Raw genomic sequence first — 16,031 nt, 5'->3', positions numbered from 1 at the left:
GGACAAGCAGTGTAGTGCTAGGACAAGTAGTGTAGTGCTCGGACAAGCAGTGTAGTGCTAGGACAAGCAGTGTAGTGCTCGGACAAGCAGTGCAGTGCTCGGACAAGCAGTGTAGTGCTAGGACAAGCAGTGTAGTGCTAGGACAAGCAGAGGTGAATTCAAAAGGTTCTTCCCTCAGGAAGCTTTCCATAGCTTTCCTTATGAAATGTATTTTTCATAATTTACCTGATTTCTTATAAAATTTTACTATATTTAAATTTAAGTATAAAAGCTTCATTTAATTAACCAAAACAATTGTATAATATCAACTGTATTATTTATTATAGATCTGTCAAAACATTGTGTTTTATTTTCCAAGTAACTTTACTTTCCAATTATATTTAAATGCTCCTAAAATATAAAAATAATGTAGAAAAAATATGATTGCCACAATCTCCACAAATTATGCCTGCCATCAAACTGAGTGTGTGAAATAAATTTCTTTCTAATTAATAATAAATCATAGTGAAGATTATTATAGTTTTCATAGAGATTTCATTATCGCCTGCAGGCACTCTTTGTTGTCCATAATTAAAGATACGGAGTGTTGACCATCTTTCCTGTGAGCCACAATGGCAGTTGTTATCATCTGCTCTCCTGACCTGGGGGGTGGTGGTGACACATGCATCCATTAGACAGAGTTTCTACCTCAAAAATAGCTGCTGGAAGAGTACACATACTTGAGGCACTGACATTACACCTCCTGAAATGATCTTTTTGTTTCTCCAACTCTAATCTCTAAAAACTCCAATCTCACTTTACTCAGAAGTTATTTCTGATGACCCTCAACACTGAAATGGAGAAACTGGGTGTTTCCTATTAGAGATACCTAGATATCAGAAGACTAAGTACAACTCAAATGCCAACAACACAAAAAGGTGGGGGGGGGGGTGAAAGAAAATAAAATTATTTGAGTATTACTTCTATTTTCTTGGCTCTGGGAAACCTATAATATGTTGTAAGTTAGTATTTTCATGTCTCCTAACTAATATCACCATTATTGTCACCATCATCACTATCACTGTGCATTTGAAGCTGCAGCCCTAACAATTTCTGCTGTTTTAAGTTGTTTAGTTTTAAACAGAGGCATATTTTTCCCTGAAAGGGAAAGTAAAGTGTAGGTGGCAGTAGGTTGTAATCTACAAGGAAGTCCTGAGCATGGATGTAGATTTGTAACTGGGTAAGGCAGATGATCCAAGACAATTTAATTCTTATGTTTTAAAGTAATAGGAAACACTGGCAGATCCGTGTCACATTATTCTCCTTCCAGAAGAATAGAGTGAAATACTTGAAATATGGAATCAGACAATCTGAGTTTACATTCTAAAGTGAGGTTTATGATTGTTTCCATTAGCTAGTCAGTCTGCGTTCATGCTTCCTACCGTAAAATCTGGACGTGGCACTAACATCTATGACATGCTGTTATTATTCAGTTTTCATAAATAATGGTGTATGCATAATTGTTGTTAGTATACAATTGTCACCTATCCTTTTAGCCAATTATAAACTAACAGCAAATGTTCCCACACTGTTATTTCACGCAAACTTCCTAATAACACTGTGTCAAAGATGTTAACACTGTGCCCACTTATAACAGTAGGAAGCAAAAACTCAGAGGGACTAGATTATGGAAACAATCATAGGTCTCACTTTAGTGTTCAAGTCAGGATTTTCTGCATTGGTAGACAATTGTCACCAATTCTGTTACCGGTAAAGGAGCCGTTGTGGCATTGTTAGGCTCCTAACCACAATGTAGGCGGTGTGAAACTTGGAGAAAAACAAAGCTCTTTACTCCCGTGAAGAATTTCACTGGGGGACCGAGGGGTGGTTCTTCCCTTTCCTATGTAAGTTGTTACGAGTCGGAATCTACTCAATGGCAGTGAATGTTTGGGTATCCCGTAGCCCGAGTCTTTGGAAAGAGGCATAATTTGCACAGGTGAAGACACTTCATCAAATCAAAATCACTGTATCTACATCTGTAGATGACAGCTGTGTCCATAGTGGTTTATGGAAAGGGTTAAGATGAGAGTTGATTCACCTTGACTGGCCTATCAAGGTCTTTTTTAGGATTAAATAAACAAAGGAAATGAATATATGAATGAGTGAAAAAATAGAAGAGTGAGATGAAGAAGTCTTCAACCTAGTTTTCAAAGGGCAAGGGGCCAATCCCGAGTCTCAGTTGATTCTTGTGTTCCATGCCATCAGACTGAAAACGCTGCTTGAACCTCTAAACCCCAGCTAAGGGGTTAAGGTCATAAGGGAGAATACTGCTAAGAGGATCTCAAGTGACATTCTTTCACCATTTAGACTTTTGAGTAAAATTAAAAAAATAAAATTCCTCAAGGGGGGAAAAAAAACCCTCAATCAAGCCTGTGTGATCACGAGGTGTCGAAGGGATCAAAAAGTCCTATCATTGTGCATGATGGGGAGTGCGGAGTGGGGACCCAAAACCCATCTGTGGGCAACTGGACATCCCTTTACAGAAGGGTCACCGGGAGGAGATGAACCAGTCAGGGTGCAGTATAGCAAAGAAGAAACACAACATTCCTCTAGTTCCTAAATGCTTCCTCCCCACCACTAATAAAATCCCAATTCTACCTTACAAATCAGGCTTGACTAGAAGATGTACACTGGACAGATAGGAACTGGAAGCACAGGGAATCCAGGACAGATGATCCCTTCAGGACCAGTGGTGAGAGTGGTGATACCAGGAGGTTGAAGGGAAAGTGGGGTAGGAAGGGGGAACCTATTACAAGTATCTACATGTAACCTCCTCTCTGGGGGACATACAACAGAAAAGTGGGTGAAGGGAGACGTCAGACAGTGTGAAATATGACAAAATAATAATAATTTGTAAATTATCAAGGGTTCATGAAGGAGGAGCTATAGGGAGGGAGGGTAAAAATGAAAAGCTGATACCAAGGACTCAAGTAGAAAGCAAATGTTTTGAGAATAATGATGGCAACAAATGTACAAATGTGCTTGACACAATGGATGTATGTATGGATTGTGATAAGCATTGTACGAGCCCCCAATAAAATTATTTTTAAAAAGTCAATCACATTTAAAAGCAAGATAAGTTTTACATTTTGAAACAATTTATCCAAATAAATATCTGTAATTCATAATTAAGTAAGACCATCAATCTTGGACATATAATTTCATAATCAGTTTTCAGGATGATTTTAAAAGAGAGTTTTACCACTGATTGCCAGAGGCTACCTAGGGATCTATGGAATGACCATTCTCAACTACTGGATAAGCTTTCTGATTGAGGGAGCTGAGCTGAGCATAGTCTTTATCCCAGAAATCTCTCTATTTTTTTATTCATTTGAAAATACAGTTATCAGCTCATGGTGCAATGTGATTATCATTTCATATGAGACATTTTAAAAGCTGAACTTTTTTATTTGCTCCTTCTACAAAATCATAATGCTTTCAAATTTGTGTAACCTCTTTGTCACTGTGCTCCCGGCCATTAGATTATTCAAATCCCTAACAACCCCACAGGGCAGATGGGAACTGCCCTTTGGGCCGCTGAGGGGAAGATCTTATCTCATTTCCTGGTTCGCTGTCCAACACACATCCCATTGAGTGTGATACAATCTCTAAATGATGCCAGATTCATGTTAACCATAACAATGCTTAACTTCACCATACAGTGTCGTTGATTGTCTTAATATGCATATGTAATTGTAAGAAAGCTTATAATGATTTACAGTAATAAATAGCAATATTAAATTGCAATTATCAGGCTACATCTTATTTCTCTTTGAAAAAGAAAAATAATAATTACAAAGCTTTAATTGTTATAACAACTACATATTTAATTAAAGTATCTGAAAAATCTATATTTCTCATATATTCGTGGATATTTGTATTAATTTAATTGCTATTGAGTTCATTTTGATAAGCTGCCTTTCTTCTTGATTAATCATTATTTTGTTTTTAATAGGAATACTTCTAAATTATTTAGAAACATCATTGAAATGCATAGATTGTCACACACGTGTAAGAATCTTGGTTGTGTCTTTGGTTCTGAAAAGAAAATAGCATCACCATGGGGCTATTTACCGTTTTCAGATTCAAATACCTATAAAACCCTATTTCTCTTGAACACATTTCAAAAAATCTCTTATAATTCAGGATATATATTTTTTAAATCATTTGCCTCTGCACAGAAATTTCAAATTCTGTACTATTTCCCCCCTAGCAGTTAATAGCCTCCAAATAGCTATTCGATATATTTTTCTAACTCGCTTTTCTCTTGAGCTATATTATTACCAGAAACTATGGTTTAATATTCTGTACACAACTCTGGATGACTCAGAATGTGATTAGACACACAGTGATTAGACAATACCATTGTTAGCCTGTTGATTCATTGACCCCAGGTGTGTCATAATAAAAATATCCCAAAGGGTCTCTGCAATGGCTGATGTTTCAGATGAAGACTGCTATCCTTTCTTTGTAGGGGCCCCTGGGTAAATTTGAGACCCTAACCTTCCATTAGTCATCAAGTGTGACCATCCCAAGACTCAAGCATCTCTTGTTGAAAGTAGCATAAATATTTTAATCTCACTGAACCCAAAATCACACCTCTGATCTCGCATATCCTTATTCTTGTGCAAATCTGGTAATTTTAAAGTACATCAGTTAATAACCCCTTCTCAATCCGTTGAGATATACAAATTATAGACTCAAGAGTCGTCCTTGATATCTCCCTCCCCCACATTACACAACTTGTCTGCAGAGTTTTACCTCTTAAGTTGTATACTAACTCATCCATTGTACTTGTTCACTGCTACTACATGCTTCACCAAGTTACTGCAGGTGTCCTGGGAAATACCTTAGCAGCTTGCCCTGCCAGCTGTCTGCATTCCCATCATCCCCAACTACATTTCACAGACCAACCCTTCTGTAATTCAAAGTTCATGATGACCTTTTCTGTCGAACTGTTTTCAATATTATCCAACACTTACTATGAATAAGAAAAATGCTATCTCAATATATTCTACAAGTGTGGTCTTTCCTACCCTTCCTAGTTTCTAATGCACTGCACTATTCCTATCTCTCAACACTCAGCCACGTGGACCCTCTCAGTTCCTTGGAAAAAGCTGCATTTTTCTTCCCTATGTGTTTGCAAATGTCACTCTCTCATATAATATGTTATCACTTATTTGCGTCAAAGAAAATCAAATAGCAATCCAATTACATTCTCTTTTCAAACCATTTACCACTCCATCCAAGGCTCTATCACAACTTAAGTGTATATTTATTTCTATGAGGATTATTTAATGTCTGTTTTACCACTAGAATATAAGCATCATGAAGCCATGAGTCATTATTGATCCTGCTTTATTAGCATCAAATCTAGTCAGAATTGGTCCATGTCAAGTATTTGTAAAATAAAGAAGTGACCCCAGTGTGGTCTTTCTCAAATCACTTGACTTGTGCCAAACTCATGCTTTTTGTTTCCCCTCCTCACAAATTTACTTATCTTACAATCACTTCTGTAATGGACTCTTTGTATCAGACACTCTTCTATTTTTAAATAAATATTAATTCATTTAATCCTCAGAATGATCTTTTGATGCAGTAGTCTTATTAAATCTATTGTACAGATAGGTACAGAGGCAAAGTGAAGCTAAAGAACTTGTCCAGGGTCACAGAATTTATCAAACAAGGACTGGCATTCTTATTCTCTCATTCAAAGGATTGGAGGGTTAAGACATGCTAGGTCATTGTATTCTATTATCTCTCTCTCACTGTAGTCATTTAGGTAGAGGATATGAAACAAATGAGTCCAATTACCCAGATGATAAAATTAAAATTTACCACATTATATTTTTAGCTCAAAAATAAGTTTGTCTTACATTGACACAAAAGACAAAGTTCAATTTTCCAAGAAATGTTCACATTAAAATTCTGATGAATTGAAAATCAGAAGAAATTATGCAATCAGTTGTACTATTTAAGATGACATAAATCTGAAGTAACTGTCAAAGACATACCTATTGATCTACATTTGTGTGGAGCAAAAGAGAATGGAGGAAATTAAAATATCAAAGAAGAAACTAGTACAAGATATTAATATCTCACACTAACCACAGCCTCTTCTCATGAGACCCTATTCGCTGATTTGCCCTGGCTCAACATTTACACAAAAACAACAGTAAAAGAGCAAGAAGTAAAGGTAAGGTAGATCAATGGATTCAGAACAAACAGAAAAATAATGACAGTACAGATTGCATAGCTAATGATCAAAAGTAGGTAACAATTTGTATAAAAATTATTAAAGAGGAACCTACTTTGTGGTGTAGATGTCCATCTAAAGCACGATGAAATTCTTTTTAAAGATGTAAACAACTTTTCAATGATGTGGTTGGTGAATCTGTCTCATTTTATTTAGCTGTGCATTTGTGTGTCAACTAGGGCACAGGTTCTATGAGAGCGTAGTGCCAAAAGTATTTAGAAAGTTGCTTTATTTTTTTCCTTCTTCAAAAACCTAAGTTAATTTATTTTTGTTGATTCATTATTTTTTTATTCTTGAAAAATCTCTATTGGAGAACTGATTTAAATAATTAACATAAGTATTCATTTCATGTCTACCATTTTGGGGGGAACTGATAATCTAAGCCAAGTTGATAAAGTGTTCTCTATTTAAAAGGATCTTATTTATATTACAATATAAAATTTATATTTGTTTAAAAAATGTCAAGGTCAAATGTTAAAATATTGAGTGGCTATTTCTGAGGGATAGACATATGCATGATATTTCTCCAAAATTTCCAATGCTAATGTTTTACTTTTACAATTTGGAATATGCGAGACAAGCAGATACATTTTAAATATCATAAGCATTTTGTGAATGTTAATCACTGAATGGAGCGCTAGCATGAAGCTCTTATTGGTGCATTTGATGTGTGGACAGCAGGAGCCGCAATGGCACAGTGAGTTACGCACTGGGCTGCTATCCTCAGATCAGTAGTTTGAAACCACCAGCTGCTCCATTGGAGGAAGATGGGATTTTAAAATCTTTACTCCGTTAAGGAGTCTTGGAAACCCACAAGAACCACTCTGTCCTGGCCTGTCAGGTTACTATGAGTCAGAAAGAGTTTAATGACAAAGAAATCAAGTTTTTGAGATAATCAGACAGTGTAAAGTATAGGACAGTAAAACTTTAATATCCACTGTTTGTCTCTCTTTTGTATTGTGGTGGCTATCATGTTTCTGTAATGCTATGCCATCGGTATTTGAAATACTAACAGGGTTTCCCATGATGGACAGGTCTCAGCAAACTTTCCAGACTAAGATATACTAGGAAGGAGGTCTTAAAAATGTCTAAAAAATTACCAACTGCTATGTATTCAATTATTATGGCCTTCTGTGATAAATATGATTGCTATAATCCCTTTGTGATAAATATAAATTCTAGCCTCTATGCCTGTGGATACAATGGAATTTTAGAGGGATTTTTCTGTTATGCTAACAGACAGGATTAAGGTGGGCTGTAGTCTGCGTTTCCACCTGATTAGGTGGTGTGCAGCAAAGCCCTAGCCTTTGTCTGTTCCTGAAAGGCAAACACCACGCCTTCAACAACGCAAGAGCCAGCTCACAAGTGCAGAGAGAATTCCCAGGATCATTGGAAAAAGAGCCACCAGTGGGACATGCTTGAGATTTCTGTGCATATTGGAAAACAGCCAAGACCAGAGGCACCAAAGGCACCAGAGGCTGTGGCACAGAGATCATGGGGCAGGGCAAAGGAGCCAGGCCAACACTGGAAGCCTAACAAGAAGACCATGTGACAGAACCAAGGAATAGTGCCAAGACTGTGAGGCAAAGCAGGGTGCTGGCATCCTGGCCCAAGGAGGCAGAGACCAAGGGATGATGTGGCTGAGTGGCAGAGGACGGACTACCGACTGAGGAGACGTGTTCCTGTCTCCTTGATGTATACTGATGTTGCCGTGGTGACTGCTCCTTTTCCTAAGAAGTCCCTTTCATCATTGAGTAGTGTCTGTGAGTTCTGTGAGCCATTTGTACAGGACTATCAACCCCATCAGGAAAGCCAAGTGCGGTGGGAGGAAGTGGTTGGTGTCAGAATAGGTGGAGAAAGAGGGAGCACGTAGGCAGGCCTGACCTCGTCCTTGTGGCCATCACTCGTGTGTTGGTGGGGAGCTCGATTTGCCTGCTCCCTTGTGTAGCTGGAGAAGATCAGATGCACACCCAGAGGAGGTGGGTGCCAAACAGCCAGCGAGTGAATAAGAGCCCAACCTTGTCTGACATCGCGCCAGAAGAAGGGCCCTCACACTGGAAGGGTCTAAAAATATGTCTGGCAAACAGCTGCCTCCTTGAAGTAGAATCTGAATGGAGCAAAGCTTTCAAGACCTTCACCTGCTGAGGCAGCATGATTCAAATGAGAAGAAATAGCTGCAAGCATCCATTCACAAATGTGCTGTGTATGGAGTATTAATTAGGAAAATTGGAATTCAAGCTTGGTAAAGGACCTTAGAAAATTGTAAAGCTTTTAATGAGATGGATTGACGTAGTGGGGGCGGTCATGGGCTCAGACATAGCGGACCATTGGGAGGAAAGCCCAGGGCTGGGCAGCGTTTTGTCTCCTTAGACATAGGAACTCCTTGAGTTGAAGTTCATTGGACAGCATCTAATAATAACAGTTGTCCGCACCCCTTCTTGTCTGGTATTTAGTATAGAGTAGACACTCAAAGAATTGCAGTTGAAAATCCGTGTGCATGAGAGATAGGACACACAGAGAAATAGGACATCGTTGTATCGTTAAAACACCGAGGAGAGAAACATACCCCAAATGAATTTCTGAGGACTTTAAGTTAATTTACTCTTTCAATTTTTACATCCCCTTGAGGCATGACACATAACTTGTATTTCTCAAATACTTAAGACACTGACGAACTGTCAAACTCACTGCCATCGAGTCTAGGCTGAGGTGCCCTTTGCATTTCTGAGACAGTCACTGTTCACAGGAGCAGAAAATCCTATTTTTCTCTGAGTAGAGTCTGCTGAGTGGTTTGGAACTGACCGCTTTGCGATCACAGCGCAGTGTGTAACCAGTATGCCACCAGACAGGGATCCTCACATTTTTTAAACAAGGGGCCAGTTCACTGTCCCTCAGAGCCGTTGGAGGGCTGGATGATAGTTTAAAAAAACAAACAAACTATGGATGAATTCCTATGCACACTGAACATAACTTATTTTGAAGTAAAAAAAACCAAAACGGGCAAAAATTCCTGGCAGGCCGGATAAATGTCCTTGGCAGGCCGCATGTGGCCCTCGGGCCATAGTTTGTGGACACCTATAGGCTTAAGACACTGAAAGGCTACATAATTTGCCCTAGGGCCCTTAACCGGTAACTAACAGAACTGGGATTCAATCTCAGGCAGTTCAACTCCAGAAACGGCACATCTAACCACCACTAGTGTCTCGTCTGTGCATTTCATACGTGAAATCTGGCTCATTGTTAATAGGAATTGTGTTGCTATAATGACAAAGTTGTAGTGTTTTATGAGTCTTTTTTCATAAACAGAATCTGAATAATGAAAGCAAGAATGACAAGTTTCAGGAGTGCTTTTAGCCATATTTTAAGAAAATTTACAATGACGTGTGCACCCAGGGCTCTCTCCCCAGAAATACACCGCCGGCTTTGTGCAGCTCTCTACTGTGGCAGCTTACCTGCCTCCCTCGCCTACCTCAGTGTCAGCCCCACTGGCTCTAGGATTGAGCTCCAGGGACATTGCCAGCCCCTGGAGGCTCTGCACTAAAGTCTGCCCAGCAAATCCAGTGCATTGTTTTGTGCACTTGTATTGCCTGCTGTGTCAGCCCACAGTCCCCCAGAGCTGCAGGCCACGTAGTCCAAATTATCACCTGAGGTACAAATTATTGTTTTGTTAGTGCTTTGTTTACAGAGTTGCATAAACTTTGAATAATCTGCCCTGCACTCTATTTTCCCCATAAGCCCTGTTAATTTTAATGTGAACTTTTGCAGAACACAAGGCTTTTCACTAACACCTGTATTACATTAAGCTACTTCATTACACTCTCTGTAGAACCTGCCAAAGCTTTTAGGGTAGTCTGATCATGGGGTATAATCTAAAAACAAGATAGAGCAATAAAAGTTAGTGTGAAAATGTTAACACTTTGGTTTGTCAAAAATAATCATCTGCTTCCATTAGGTTTCTATAGCTATGATAATCACACTGCTTTCCTGAAATAGCATTCGTGGATTAAAATCTAGTATATTGGCATACTCTTATTAGGTGCCAGGGAGTAGGGTGAATAACCAAACAACACATGCCCGGTCCCGCACCGTCCTCACGATTGTCATGATGTTGCAGCCACTGTAGCAGTTCAAGTATTGTATAATGCTTTTTCTTTCAAAATATTTTTATGTGAAAATCATACTTATCAAGGTCAAAGGTAGCACAGCAGGAAGGTTATAATACATATATTAGAAATAACTTTGAAGTAACTACTGAATTATAATTCAGGTTACTTACAAGGCATTACCTAATGTACTATGAATTTACCTGTTAGCAGTGCCAGTTAGGCATTTATTCGGTTGCTAACTCTAAGAGTGGTGGTTAAAACAATGATCTTTTCTGCAAGAAATAGCAGAGGCTCTTTGCTCTTGTAAAGATTTATAGGATTAAAAACCACGTACAGGACTACTATGGGTTGGAATTGATTCGATAACAGTGGATTTTGGCAATGACGTCAAGTCCTTTGCTGTTGATTTTCCTGCCTTTTAATGGGGAAATGGATTGCATGACCCTTAACTTTTTATATTGTGTCATTAGTTGCCATACCTTGGTTTTGAATAATGGCAGGCCTTTGTAAAACTTAGAAAACTGTTTCCTGTTTCTGTGCTGTCTTTATAATATTTGGTATCTTGAAAACTCTTTGGGATATTTCTACTCTGCCCTACAGGGTCACTGTTGCTTGACTGACTCCATTACAATGAGTTTTATTCGTTTTTAACCTAGAGAGCTCATCCTGCAGCACTATATTAAGTAATATTCTTTTCTGATCCATTTAAATTTTATTGACTCATTTTCTATGGTAGATTACTAAGCTTTGCTTTATAGTGTACCTTAGTCTAGAAACGGTCCACTCTGGCTGACCCTGCTAGAATTTTGACAACATGGTGATTCTTCTTTGTGGATGTCTAATTTTGATTTTTCTACCACTTGTTTGTCAATTTGTCTGCTGTCGTAGATTGTGTACTGCTGTGCTGCTGGGAGCTATTTTAATGGCATTTCAAATACCAACAGGGTCAGCCAAAGTGAACAGATTTCAGTAACTTCCAAACTAAGAACAGTCTAGAAGAAGCATTAGGCTGTCAGCTTCTAAGGAATTAGCCACTGAAAACATTGGGTCTAAAACCAAAACATTGTCAGATACGAAAACCTCATGAAGAGGAGCAGAACATTGTCAAAGATGGTGTCGAAAGATGAGCCCATCAGGTCAAAAAGTTCTCAGTCTCTGACCCCAGACGTGGATGGAGGGAAGCCTGTGGCAGTAAAGGCCTTGGGATTCTTCCCGTGACTCAAAGTAAGAAAGAGCTACAAGCATCAATTAACAAGCAGAACTTGAAGTTATGATGTATGAATCAAAGAAGATTAGAAGTCATAAAAATAAAGATTGGTATCCTAGGCATTAGTGAGTTGAAATAGACGGGTGTTGGTCATTATGAATCAGGTAATCATATGGTTTACTAAATTGGGAATTAGAAAATCTGGAACAATGGCATCACATTCCTCAGCAAAAAAGACATTTCAAGATCTATCTGGAACTATAATGCTGCCTGTGACAGGATTATCTCTAACCCACTCAAGGAAATCCCATCAATATACCTCTTATTCAAATTTATGCACCAAACACTAAAGCTCGTGATCAAGAAATTAAAGAGTTATATCAATGCCTTCAGTCTGAAATTGATCAAAATGCACATGGGATGCATTGCTTATTATTGATGAATGGAATGAAAAATTTGGAAACAAAGAACAAGTTGGAAAATATGTTCTTGGAATACAAATTAAGTTGGAGAGTATTGACAGAATTTTACAACCAACTACTAGTTTATAACAAATTCATTTTTCCACCAACAACACAAACAATTACACATAGGGACTTCACCAGATAGAATACAAAGAAACCACATTTACAACATCTGTGGGAAGAGAATATGAAAAATTTCAATGTCAGCAACCAAATGAGGCTGACTATGGAACAGACCATCAATTGCTCATATGCAAGTTCAAATTGAAGCTGAAGAAAATTAAAACAAGTCCATGGGAGCCAAAATACGGTCTTGAACATATCTCACCTGGATTTTGAGAACAGGTTTGTTGCATTGAACACTAATGGCATAAGCTCTGATGAACTGTGGAATAACAACAAGGTCAACATTCATGAAGAAAACTACAGGACAATTAAAAAGAAAGGAAGGAAAGATCAGTGTGGATGTTAGACAAGACCCTGAGATGTCCTCTTTATCATAGAATAGCTAAGGCAATTAGAAGAAATGTTGAAGCCATAAAGTTGAGCAGAAAATTTCAAAGGACATCTGGAGAAAACAAAGTGAAATGTTGTAATGTTTGTGCAAACACCTAGAGTTAGAAAGCTAAAAAGGAAGAACAAGTTGAGTATCTCTGAAACTGAAAGAATTCAGGAAAAAAGTCAAGCCTTGAGCTATAATCTTGAAAGATGATATGACAAAATATTGAATGATGCAGTGAAGATGGAAAGAATGTGCAGAATCACTGTACTAAATTGTTTCCCCAGGAGGTAGCATATGAGCAAAAAACAATGGTACTTACAAAAGAGTACAAGGGCAGTGAAGACATGAGCCAAAAACAACGCTCCAGGCATTGATGGAAAACCAGCTGGAAGATTTCAACAAGCACTGAAGCACTGGAAAACTCACTCATCTATTCCATGACATTTGAAAGACAGCTCCTTGGCCAACTGACTGGAAGAGATCCATATTTGTACTCCTTCCAAAGAACAGCGATTCATCGGAATACTTAAAGTACAGAACAATATAATTGATATCAAATACAAGTAATATTTTGCCAAAGATCATCCAGCAACTGTTGCAGCAGTACATTGACAGAGAACTGTGAGAGGTTCAGGTCAGATTCAGAAGATAATATGGAACAAGCGAAATCATTGCTGATGGAATATGACTGAAAACGGAGAACACCAGAGATGTTAACTTGTGTTTTATTGACTAAGTCAAAGTATTTTACTATGTGAATCATAACCAACTACAGATATCTTTGAGAAGAATGGGAATTTCAAGTTAATTAATTGTGCTCATGCTGAACGTATGCATGGGTTAAGAGGCTATTGTGCAAAAAGAACAAAACATATTGTATGGTTTAACATTGGGAGAGGTGTATGTCAGGGTTATATTTCTCACCACATATATTCAATCTCTTTACTGAACACATAATCAGAGAAGCTGGATAACACGAAGATTGCAGCAGCAGAATTGGAGGAGGGTTTCTTATATGTAAATGACACAATCTTGCTTGCTGAAAGTGAGGAAACCTTGAAGCACTTGCTTATGAAAGTCAAGGATTGCAGCCTTCATGTATGGACTTACAAATCAATGTAAAGAAGACCAATATCTTCACAACTGTCCCAACGATAAATGGAGAAAGAATTGAAGTTGTCAAGGATTCCATCTTTCTTGGACCCACAATGAATGCTCATGAAAGCAGCAGACAAGAGACAAAATGATATACTGCATTGCGTAAGTCTGCTGCACAAGACATCTTTTAAGTACTGAAAGTCAGGGAAGTTAGTTGGAAGACTCAGGTGCACCTATTCCAAACCATGGGAATTGTCACTTGCCTTGTGTGAAAATTGGACATTGAATAAGAAAGACTAAAGAAGAATCGGTGCATTTGAACATCTAGGTGGACTAAAGGATTGATTAAAAATACCATTAAGTATAACATTAAAATTAAAATTTACTTTTATTAATCACCTGATAATTTGATTATTTACCTTTTCTTTAATTGAGCTTTCATCTGTCAAAGTTGATCAAAACCACTAACTGATTCCAATTCATAGTAACCCTGTGTAGGGATTTTGGGACTGTAAATCTTTATAGTATGAGCAGCCTCAACTTTCTTCCACATTCTCTGGTGTGTTTTAAGATCTAATGTTGACCCCCACTGACCCATAGCCCTGCAGAGGACAACACTGGAGACAAGGTGGGGGAATTGCACCTGATCTGATCCCACCATATAGAAGCAAAACACTAAGGGTGTGCAACAGAACAGCAAGGGGAACAGAGCAAGAAAGTCTCAAGGGAGTACCAAAAATAGATGTTGGAGCCAGGGTGGGCACCCCATCACCTCCTAAAGGTCAACAACAGACATTGAAATATTCACAGGCTTTTCTTTTTTATAATTGGTTTTTTGTTGCTGTCGTTTTGTTTTCTTTTGTCGATTTGTTTGCTCCGGCTTGTTTTTTTGTGCATGGTATTATCTCTGTAGGTCTATCTAGATAAGATAGGCTGGATAAATAATCTTAAGGAGAAAACAACAGGACCGATGATTCCAGGGGGACATGGGAGAAGGGGTGGTGGGGGAAAGGAAGTGATGTCAACCAATTCGGGGACAAGGGAACAGCAAGTGATCCAAAACCAGTGGCAAGGCGGGTGTAAGAGGCCTGGTAGGGCTTGATCAAGGGTAATGTAACCGAGAGGAAATACTGAAACCCAAATGAAGGCTGAGCATGATAGTGGAACAAGAGGAAAGTAAAAGGAAATAGAGGAAATAACTAGGAGTCAAAGGGCATTTATAGAAGTCTAATACAGGCATGTACATATGTAAATATATTTATATATGGTGATAGTAAAATAGATTTAGGTGCCTATATTTATAGATTGAGTATTAAGGTAGCAGATGAACATTGGGCCTCCACTCAAGTACTCCCTCAATCCAAGAACACTTTGTTCTATTTAACTGGCATTCCACGATGCTCACCTTCCTGACACAATTGCTGAAAACAAATGGGTGCTTATGCAAATGTGGTGAAGAAAGTTGATGGTGGCCATCTACCAAAAGATATAGCATCTGGGGTCTTAAATGCTTAAAGGTAAACAAGCGGCGATATAGCTCAGAAGCAACAAAACCCACATGGAAGAAGCACACCAGCCTGTGTGATCAGGAGGTATCGAAGGAATCAGGCATCAGACATCAAGTAACAAAAAATCATATCATTGTGAATGGGGTGAGTGCAGATTGGGGACCCAAAACCCACCTGTAGGCAACTGGACATCCCCTTAGAGAAAGGTTGCGGTGAGGAGATGAGCCAGTCAGGGTGCAGTGTAGCTACGGTGAAACATACAACTTTCCTCTAGTTCTTAAATGCTCCCTCCAACCCACCCCCCATGCCCAACTACCATGATCCCAATTCTACCTTACAAATCTAGCTAGACCAGAGGATGTACACTGGTACTGATAGGAACTGGAAACACAGGGAATCCAGGGCAGATGATCCCTTCAGGACCAGTAGTGAGAGTGGCGATACCAGTAAGGTGAAGGGAAGGTTGGGTAGAAAGTGGGAACCAATGACAAGGAACTACATGTAACCTCCTCCCTGGGGGATGGACAACAGAAAAGTGGGTGAAGGGAGATAGACAGTGTAAGATGTGACAAATTAATAATAATTATCAAGGGTTTATGAGGGAGAGGGGAGTGGGGAGGGAGGGGAAAAATGAGGAGCTGATACCAATGGCTCAAGTAGCAAGCAAATGTTTTGAGAATGATGATGGCAACAAATGTACAAATGAGCTTGACACAATGGATGTATGTATGGATTTTGATAGGTTTGGTAGTAGAGTGGCAGGTGGACATTGGGCCTCCTCATGCGCACTCCCCTAATACAAGAGCACCTTGCTCAGCTAAACGGTCATTTCATGATATCTACCTTCCCGA

At 38.7% G+C, this 16,031-nt stretch overlaps 1 protein-coding gene across 1 annotated transcript in view; it reads left to right on the top strand.

Annotated features, from left to right (window-relative positions):
• CSMD1 (CUB and Sushi multiple domains 1) overlaps positions 1-16,031 on the top strand; it is a 2,262,799-nt gene that overhangs the window by 1,233,399 nt on the left and 1,013,369 nt on the right. The gene's annotated exons all lie outside the window — the stretch shown is intronic.

This window comes from Echinops telfairi, unplaced genomic scaffold (assembly GCF_000313985.2).
Source record: "Echinops telfairi isolate 266 unplaced genomic scaffold, ASM31398v2 ScPeMD7_9;HRSCAF=40, whole genome shotgun sequence".
Taxonomy (NCBI): Eukaryota; Metazoa; Chordata; class Mammalia; order Afrosoricida; family Tenrecidae; genus Echinops; species Echinops telfairi.
Note: the sequence above shows the minus strand (reverse complement) of the source record. Positions and strands in the feature narration are given on the sequence as shown.